We start from the raw sequence: 7027 nt of genomic DNA, 5'->3' as shown, positions 1-7027 counted from the left end.
TTGGAGAGGGTGAGGCTGGGCTAGGGACCCCCCCCCCCTCTGTGCATGAATTTCATGCACTGGGCCTCTAGTTTTACATATTTGTTGTGAATAATTCCCTTTAGCACTGTAACATAATCTTCTTTGGAAAGTTTTATGCTTTTGTCTATGAAATCTAATTCGTCTGCTATAAATATAGCTATCCCTAGTTTATACATTGTCACTTACCTGGCATATCTTTGCTTGCTCTTTTATTTCAGAAATTTCTGGATCACTATGTTCTAGGTTTGTCCCCAGAACTGACAGAGGATGGGAAGCATGGCACTTCCCAGCATGCACTGCTTGTAGGGTTTCTCTTAACTCTCTCCAGCATCCAGTGCTTTAAGCTCGGTCCTGGATGACAGTGGACTGTTGCCTTTCTTCTTTTTGTCCACTTATTTCTGTAAGATGTCTTTTCCTACCTGTTTCAAATCATGAAACCTGGTTTTGCCAGGAAGAGAAGTATTGATTGGGTGTTTTCAATCCACCTCACCTCAGAAGAACTTACTAACAGAGTCTGATATTACATTGTCTCTAAGCCTTTGTTTTGGTGGTGTAGGTTTTCACATTTCTCTATATCCTCAGTGATGTTTTAGTATGAATTTGGCAGATATGGGTACCATTTTTAACTAAGAAATTATAAGGTTGTTTTTCCATACTGATCGTTCCTCAACTAGAAAGGGAGTTACTATAGAAAGGGAATTACTAGTTGTGGGTTAATGTTTCTGACTCCAATCTTTTTTTTGTTCAGCATGAATAATTTTGGGAAAAACAATTTTATTTATTTTTTTTGCTTAGCATTTCCTTTTCCAGAGACATCAAGTACGTACATTATGTCCATTACTTAGAAACAATGCATAGTTTGTTTGGGTCTTGTGTGTTTGGTATGTGTGTGTTTTTCTAAACAGATGTTGAATAAAATCTTCAGGTCATGTGTGAGGCAGAATACTTAGAAGAATGCTTCAGAGTCCTGCCAACTTTAAACAACTTGTTAAGTACATTGCGTATTAAAGTGAAACAATGGAAAAGAGGAAGTGGTGGAAGGCTGCTTGGTTAATATTAAATGAAAGTCATCCCTCTCCCTAACATAAGACATGTCAAACCACAGTGAGTTATAAACTAAATGACGTTTGGAGAGCTTTTTCAGAAATCTTTGAACCAAACCAAACACAGCCTTAATGGCATATGCTTCATGTGAAATGTTTTGCCAGGTTGTTTTCTATAGATGAGCGATGAACCTGCAAGAGGCAGATTCTTGGGGTCAATCTTAGGACCACTCTCCAAATAGAAGAGGTGTAGCAGGTCTTGAAAAGAGTGGATTTAGGAAGACAGGGAAGATTTTCCTGTTAAGACAGAAGATCTGGCACCACTTTAGACTGGCTGGGGGCTTGTTTTTTAAAGCTCTTCAAGTAAGCCCAAGCATCCATTCCAAGCAGGCTATGAACTCCCCAGGAAGCCAAGACAACCAGGCAGAAGAGTCAGGATTGGGGGTAAGGAAGATTCCCAGGTTCCTTACTATGATGGTTACTTTTATGTGTCAACTTCATTGACCATAAAAGATACCCAGATATTTGGTCAACACCATTCTATATGTCACCGTGAAGGCAATTTTCAGATGAGATTTGTATTTAAATCAGTAGACTTTGAGTAAGGCAGATTACTTACTCTCCATAATGTGTGGGTGGGCCTCAAATACTCAGTTGAAGGTCTTAATTAAAAAAGATTGTGGTCTCCCGAGGAAGAGGGAATTCTGCCTCTAGGCTGTCATTGGACCCAGCTACCATGTCAACTTTTCTGTGGTTCTCTAGCCTGCTGGCCAGTCCCTACAACTGGTGTGAACCAACTCCTTAAAATAAATCTCTATCATCTATCTATCTTATCTGTCTGTCTGCATGTCTGTCTGTCTGTCTATCTTAATGGTTCTGCTTCTTTAGAGAATCCTGAGTACTACTTACCAAAGTATAAAGAAGACATTATGCCACAGGCCACCTAGGCAGGTCCAACTCATCCTTTCATTGATGATAATTCAGCCACTCTTTCCAAGGCATGCAATCAGTGCATGCCCGAATCTGAAAAAAATCCTAGAATGGCTCTCCATTTCCACAAAGTCAGGTCCAGACTTCTCTGGCTGTGAGTTAGGACTTGTTAAAGTCTGGCCTCATGTTTACTGTCCTACCGATCACCCTCTAACACAAAACCACGTGACAGTGTCTTTTTCTCTACTTGCATTTGCCAGAAAAATTTTCTCTTCTGCACCTCGACAGTCAGTTTCTCATTAATGGAATGCCCATCTGTTTTTTCTCTTTCAAATTATTCCACTCCTCAAAGCCCAGCTCAAGTTCCACCTCCTCCATGCAATCTCTTATGACTTTTTCTCTCAACTCCATTTGCATCTCTGGTCTACCTCATATTGCAATTACTCATTCTCCAATATTGATTCAAGAATGTAAATTAACTCAATTGTAGACTCCCAGAGAGGATACTAATCCTTTTATGCATTCTGCTTATCCCATGAATGTCATCTGGGGTTATGCAATTCAACCTTGTGTTTTCTAGACCAATACCTGCTGTTAAACTGTACAGTCTCCTACCTACTTTCTATTAGAAGTTAATGGTCCTGTCTTGATGTAGTTTCAATGTAAACAAGCCAATGACTCCCTGGCAGCTATTGTCTATTTCACACATTAGTAAACTGCCATTTACTGCCTTGTGATAATTCCTGGTACCATTATCTTTTGAGGTGTTGTTTGCTCATCCTGTGCTTTAATATTTTATCAATTTATATCCAAAGTTAAAAACTTTTAATTTGCTCTGTGGTGCCTGGCACATAATAGACCCTCTATGAGCCAAGCTATGATATAAAGAGTATGGGGAAATGTTCTACTCTTTGGTGCAATGTTCTACCATTTCATACCTCCATGAAGTTCACATAGCTTCTTCCTCTACTCTTATCTGAAAACAACATCTTATCTCTCAAGGCTGAGCTTAAATTTCACTCTTCTGTGATGCCTTTTCACTCTGGCTGTGTTAGTTACTCCTCTCTAGAAGCCCCCCATAACCCATAATTCTATTGCAGCACATGAATTGTGACTATCGGCTTCTTCATAATTCTTCTCTGTCCCAGCCCTCAGTAAAACATCTGGTTCTCAAGGGAGAGCCTACGTCTTATCTAGCTATGAATCTCAGTTCTTGGTACAGATAATAAGTTATTAATGATTGAATAAGTGAAAAATAAATGTTAGTCAAAATAGTTGAATATGCTTACTTTTTGGAGTCTTGATTTGCATATAGGGTAGAAGTGGATATGATAGAGTTTGAGGAGATTGTTCAGATTCTTTTCTCAATAATTTGGAATCATATTTTCCTTTATTGGGGACGATGATCTTCATTTTGTTGTTAGGAAGAAAACAATGTATAATTACCTTTAGGAGAGGTAACAGAACGACTCACCATGAACAATCCTATAATTAAAACCAGAACTTTTTTCCTGAGATTAGATTTTGATGAATGATGGTGAGGGAATTGAGGTGAAGCTTCATGGTCCTGGATGTTTGATGAATTGGGTAAGACGTCATAGGAAAGGATGCTAGAGATCTCAAGATAACCTCATATTGGCCTGCCAGGGACTCTTATGTCACCCTAAGATCACTGTGGGAGAGATCTTCTTAGTGGCTTTGCAGATATGTGTTGATTTGTCTTAGTTCTACCAACTCTGCTACCTTTTATTTTCACAATCTCACATAAAATGTTTAACCTTTCTAAATCTCAGTCACCTTGTATATAAATGGGGATTACTATATATAACTAAGAAATCAATTGGAGGGATTAAATGAGATGATGTATATGAGAAATGATATAGCTTTTTGAAAACTGAACAAAGTAGTATTTATTTTGTATTTTCCCCAGTAACTATTACTATGCCTGACATCTAATGGGCATAGTTTTTTTAATGTCACATATTGCACAAATGTAGTATATAACTTATGGCCATGATTAGAATTCTTACAAGTTTGTTTCAGAATCAAACCAGGAAAAGAGTTTTTTGAGAAGAATAGCTGAGCCACATTTCTCACAATGAAAATTATATTCTCTACTTCTGAAGACTAGAATCCACCCTTTACCCTTTGCCCATTAGTGCACACACCTCATTTTTTTTAGCACTCTTTATTGTCATATGTTAGATATAGGAAATTCAGCAATTCTTTTCCGAGGGTCTTTGACTGATGACAATGCACATGCGAATGGACCATGGCCAAAGAGGGCTTCTTGGTTCATAGTCACCCAGCATATATTTTCATCAGCCTTTGGGGAGTGCCCATGTTGTAGCCTCTTTCCACACAGGAGATTCCTCACCTGAGGCTGTGCCTACTGTTGCAATATCTTTCCCATTGAGAGATTATTCCAGTATTCCTGAGCCCATATCATTATTCATTTTTAAATGTTCATCTGCTTTTTAAGAATTTGTCCCTCCTTTATTGAACTACAACAAGAGAAAAAGAGTTGAGTTTAGGGATAAAAGGCTAGTTTTCAAGAATAATAATGGAATGAAGATAAGGTCAAAGCCCATCCTTCTTCTTGAGCCCTTGGATAGCATAGAAAGGACCCCACACTGAAATGAGCCACCCAGCCTTGGGCATGTGTCACTGTGCACCATCTCTCTGCTGGATAGTGGTTTTTCAGTGGTCTTTCTACTCAGTACATCCTGAGTATGCCTTGGGCAATGGTAATTAGCAGACCCACAGACTGTGACTAGATAGTTACATTGAGAAGGTTTCTTCAGGAAGGAAGCGATCCTACAAAACATTGTGGCAGGTGTCAGAGTGTGTTGTATATTTGGTACTTTGTGTAATTGAACAGCATGTGGTTGTGGTTGGTCCCTTGGTGTAATGATTAATTTTATGTATCAACCTGATTGAGCCACAGGGTGATCAGATAGTTGGTTGTGTATTATTCTGGGTATTCCTCTGAGGGTGTTTTTGGATGACATTGACATTTAAATTGTTTGCCCGAATCAAACAGATTGTTGTCTGTACTGTGGTGGGCCTTATCCAATCAGTTGAAGACCTGAATAGAACAAAAAAGCTGACCTTCCCCTGAATACAAGAGAATTCTTCCTGCCTGACTGTTTTCAAACTGGAATATCAGCTTCTTCCTATCTTTGGACTCAAACAGAAATATTGGCTCTCCTGGGTCTTGAGCCTGCTGGCCTTTGGACTGGATCTGCTATCATGCTTCTGGTTTTCAAGTCTTCCGACTCAGACTGGAACTAAACCATCAGCTCTCCTGGGCCTTCGGCTTGCCAACTCACCTTGCAGATTTTGGGTCTTACTGGTCTCCAAAGTTGTGTGAACCAATTTCTTATAGTAAATGTCTCTCTCTATGTATACATCTTATTGGTTCTGTTTCTCTGGAGAACCCTCTAGTGTCTCTGTATAGCTCTGAGCTCTGCCAGAGATCAGTGATGGGCCAGCATGCTTGATAAAGATGTGAAGTTCACAGAAGGGTTATTCAACCAGCTCATGTGGCCCTGTCTGTGTTTCCAGGTTGGCAAGATCAGAAATTTCTGGAACTCCAGCAGGACCTGACCTGGGTCCAGGTCCTGTTCTGTCCATGTCTCCTTGAAGGGGATTTTCTAGCCACTAGGGAAGCCGGGGCCTCTCTGACTAAAGTGGTGGAGAGAATCACTGCCTAATGGACCTGGAAAGTGGCACATAAAGATGAAACCAATAGCATACTAGGGTTTGAAGGCCAAGGCAAGTTGCCTATCAGAAACCCACCCAGATTTTCTGAAATGAAATTTTCACCCCAGTTACACTTCTTGGTGTGTGTTTCTGAAACAACGTGTGTTTTTTTTGTTTTTGTTTTTGTTTCTTAATTCTAAGACTCAGTATTTGCAAATGTGAGAGGTTCAGAAACCTTTTCCAACCACGAATGGGAGGAGAGTAAGCGGGGAAACACTCTCTGGGTGCTATTTTAGTGAATCAGGGGGTACAAGTCTAGGGTAGAATGGGGGTCAGTGGAATAGCTTCTAATTCTATTTCTACTTCTAAATTAGCAGATGACCTTCAGAAAGTCACTTAATTGCTCTTGTCCTCTTATGTCTACTTACCTCTCAAAAAATGGTCCTCTTAGCAACTCTCAGATGTATAATTCAATATTGTTAACTGCACTCACTATGCTGTACACTATATCCCCAGAACTTATTCATCTTATAATTAACGTTATTGTGGTAAACATTTCACATTATATGTGCATATCAAATTATCATGTTGTATACCTTAAACTTATACAATATTATATGCCAATAAAGCTGGGGGGGGGAGAGGGATAAAAAACACAACAAAAGAAAAAGAAAAGAAAAAGTGGTCCTTAAACCAGCATCCTCCACATTACCTTAGAAATTTAGAAATGTAGGTTCTCACTCCCTCCCCAGACCTACTGAATCAGATCTGCATTTTAGCAAGATTTCCAGATGACCAATGATCTGCTTCCATGTTAAAGTTTGACAAGCATTCCTATGGAGGAAGGAGCATAACACTTTGGACTTAATTAGAAACTCCTCTTTTCTTGGTCACTCCTGTGTGACTTTGGACGTGACACTAAAACTCCATGAGCCTCAATTTCTCTATGTGAACATTAGGGATAAAAATATCTGCCTAGCAACCTGATGGAGTTTTCACAGGATCATATAAATTTAAAATGTCATACACAGATATTGAGTGACTTCTTTGGGCCTGGGCCTGTGCTAAGCATGCAGAATAAACAGATAAATAAGACACCGTCCTGTTGTCCAAGAACTCAGCCTCTAGCAATGGGAAAATACGTATGAAGCACTTTGTGAATGCAAAGGGCTACCTAAAGGTTAGCTATTATTAGTATTAATGGAGATAATAATACTTGCCCTACTTTTGCTGCATGGTTATTATTAAGCTCAAGTGAGATAAAGCATGTCAAAGCCATTTGAAAAGCTGAAAAGTACTGACGTAAGAACATATTATTAGTATTATTA

Source organism: Myotis nattereri, assembly GCF_964212035.1.
Source record: "Myotis nattereri genome assembly, chromosome: 5".
NCBI classification, from domain to species: domain Eukaryota; kingdom Metazoa; phylum Chordata; class Mammalia; order Chiroptera; family Vespertilionidae; genus Myotis; species Myotis nattereri.
This window is presented reverse-complemented; position numbering follows the sequence as displayed.